The sequence below is a fragment of the Melospiza melodia genome, chromosome 7 (genome assembly GCF_035770615.1).
Source record: "Melospiza melodia melodia isolate bMelMel2 chromosome 7, bMelMel2.pri, whole genome shotgun sequence".
In the NCBI taxonomy this organism is placed as follows: Eukaryota; Metazoa; Chordata; class Aves; order Passeriformes; family Passerellidae; genus Melospiza; species Melospiza melodia.
The window spans coordinates 22776118-22779123 of record NC_086200.1 but is presented as its reverse complement, the minus strand read 5'-3'; positions in this window follow the sequence as shown (position 1 = coordinate 22779123).

Genomic DNA, 3006 nt, shown 5'->3' with positions numbered 1-3006 from the left:
TGGGAACAAATGATCCCCTAGCTCTGGGCTGAATGGCACCCAGGCTGCAGTGCAGATTTGAGGAACCCTTGTCACTTGTTATTGGCCTCCCATTGTGCTCATCCTTCTGCAAACAAGGGGCAAACAACACAGCTGGAGTGCTGTCACCGGTAAATATACATACAGGTGATTTTGCCAAAGCAGTGCATCTTTTCCCAGTGAAATCCATGACCTCTTCTTACCTATGGAATTGTGATTGAAGACACCTGTGAGCCAGATCTGTGGGAGATTGCAAAGGAGCAAAGCTTTGGGATTTGGGCACACTTCTCTTGGTTTCTTTGCTCAGGCCTTTGGTGAGCACAGAACACACCTGGGTAGAAAACCTTTGACTAGACAGGATCTTTTGGATCCATTGTCCCCCAAACGTGTCAATGTGTGGCCCTGTTACAATGACAAGTTGAAAACAGCAGCACAAATGACACAAAGAAAAGATGGCCAAAGAGGAAGAGGAGAGGCCCAATGAGGAAAGGATGTGGTGAGACACTGGCACATTGAGTGAGCTGCACTCCCATAATCTCTAGGCTGGCATGTCCTGGTCTGACATTCTCCTCTTGGTTTATTTATTTTTTTTTTTTCATCATCAAAATAAAATATATACGATTAAAAATATGTCATCAAAACTTAAAGACAGAATCAAAACACATTAGTTCAAAACTACATCTAAAGATCAGAACATATGTACATCTGTAACTATCAAGCCTAACGCGTCAATCCTATTCTTCAAACACTCTTCATACAGGCGTCAGCTTCTTCCTGAGCTTGGAGGAAAGAGAGCTCTTCTGGATGGGAGGCAAGGACTTGGTGGGTGAGAGAAGTGTCCCAAGGAAACTTCTCGGTAAGACTGTAACCAGTCAGATCTGCAAAGCGGAGACACAAAGTTTAACAGAGGCCACCATGCAAACCTAAAGCATCTGAAGCTCCATATTTCATGGGACACATTTCCTGGAAATGTCCAAACAGCTGCACAGGGAAACATGCTCCTGCTGGCAGACACTGAGGCAGGCCAGGGCAAACCCTGAGCCACTTGCCCAGAGCTGGCACAGGCACAGCCTGGCCTCTGGGCTGCCCTGGGACAGCAGGGAGCCCAGAGCCCTGTGCTCCCCAGGAATGGCTCAGCTGCACATGCACCCTCCTGCTCCTCTGCCTGCCCCACAGCTCAGCAGCCCCACAGCTCCAGGGGCACTGGCAGCAGCACAGATCACTGCAGGGGCACGTGCAGGGCACAGCTGTTCCCTGGCAATGTGCACAGCCTCTCTGGGCTGCCACAAGACCCTTCCTGCCGGCAGAGATTGGCCCAGCTCCCCCCTCACCTCTGTGTGAGGCTGAGCCACGATTGCCTTCACCTTGTCCTCAATCTGGAGCTGCTTCAGGCCCCCCATGCCATGAGCAGGAAGGGCAATGGAGAGAGCAGGGGCAGATGCACACCACAGAGACCTGCAGCAGGACTGAGGCTCTTTTCACCCATGTATCCCCAAATCTACAGAACTTTGGAAAACAACAAATGCAGGGAGAACAGGTTGTGGGCTATGAAGTTGCAGAATATCCAGCAATGCAGCCTGTTTCTCCTGTGGGGCTTGGCAATGGATCCATCTGAATGTTTTACCCTATTGCAAAGCTGAGGAAAGGGTGGCAGGCAGTTTAGCCAGGCTGTCCTATTCTAGAGAGTGTCTCTTGGGAACTATCAGGCCCAGCACCAACATTTAAGGCAGCATTTGCTTCAACTGTCCCATGGCAGTCAGCCTGTGGAGGTGCCTGTAAAGTGATTCATCATGTCAAGGCTAACATGAAACATCAGTTTGAATAGAAAGTAGAGCTCTAAGGCCAGGGCAGTCATACAAGGCTCCTTTGGCAGGAGCTGCACCTGCTGTGCGGGCTGTGCCACACCCAGCAGATTGTCCCCCATGTGCTCCATGGGGGCAAGGACCCTCCTTATTTTTCAAGTTAATGGCATCATGAGAGACATGGTTTTCCCAGGGCCTCTGTGGTTAGCACTGTGAAATACCAAACACTGCTCACAGCTGCAATTGCAATTGTCCCTCTGCCCACAAAAGCACAAGGCTCTATCCTTGGCCTTTGCAGGCCCTTTCCCTTCCCCATCAGTCACCACATCTAGGAAAATCTGACAGACTGGGAGAACTCCAGGGAGCAGCAGGAAGCTGAGTCAGAGGAGCTTTAGTTTGGATATCAGGAAAAAGGGTTTTTCACCCAGAGGGTCGTTGGGCACTGGAACAGGCTCCCCAGGGCAGTGGTCACAGCACCAAGCCTGACAGGGTTGAAGGAGCATTTGGACAACAATCTCAGGCACTTGGTGTGACCCTTGGGCTGTTCTGGGCAAGGCCAGGAGCTGGACTCGATGGTCCTGATGGGCCCCTTCCAACTCCCCACATTCTACACTTCTGCGATTCTGAGAAGTAATGGGCTGCAGGAGGGCAGAAATAGGTGACAAGAGGGGAGAAGTGAGGATGGTTGGAGAATCAAGTCACTGAGTTCACAGAAGATGCAGGATACAGGACCCTTCCCTCCCACCATTCCCATTCTCTGTCTCATCCCTTCTCCCTCCCACACACACAAAGGTGAAGAACATCACTAAAAGAAGAAGAACCTACTTGACTCCCATGTCCATGAGAGCAGTCATTGCTCGTGCAGGAGTCACATTCTCCACCAGGATCCCCAGGCTCTGACTGGCTGCTTTCTGAACAAATACTGGGGAGCTGGACACCATCTGGAGAAGGACCCGAGCGACCTCATCCACCTCAGAGTCCATGTCCTTCTTCAAGGTCACAGAGAGCTCTCCCAGAGTAACAATGGCAGAGCAGGACACTTTGGAACCGAGGTTGGTCACCTGGGGAAGCCATGAGGGGAAACATAAGAATCACCTTGGAAAGAAAACCAGTTGCCTTCAACAGAAGTCCCAGGAAATGACAACACATCCCACTGTGTCCAGAGGAGCATACAAGGACAGGAAGA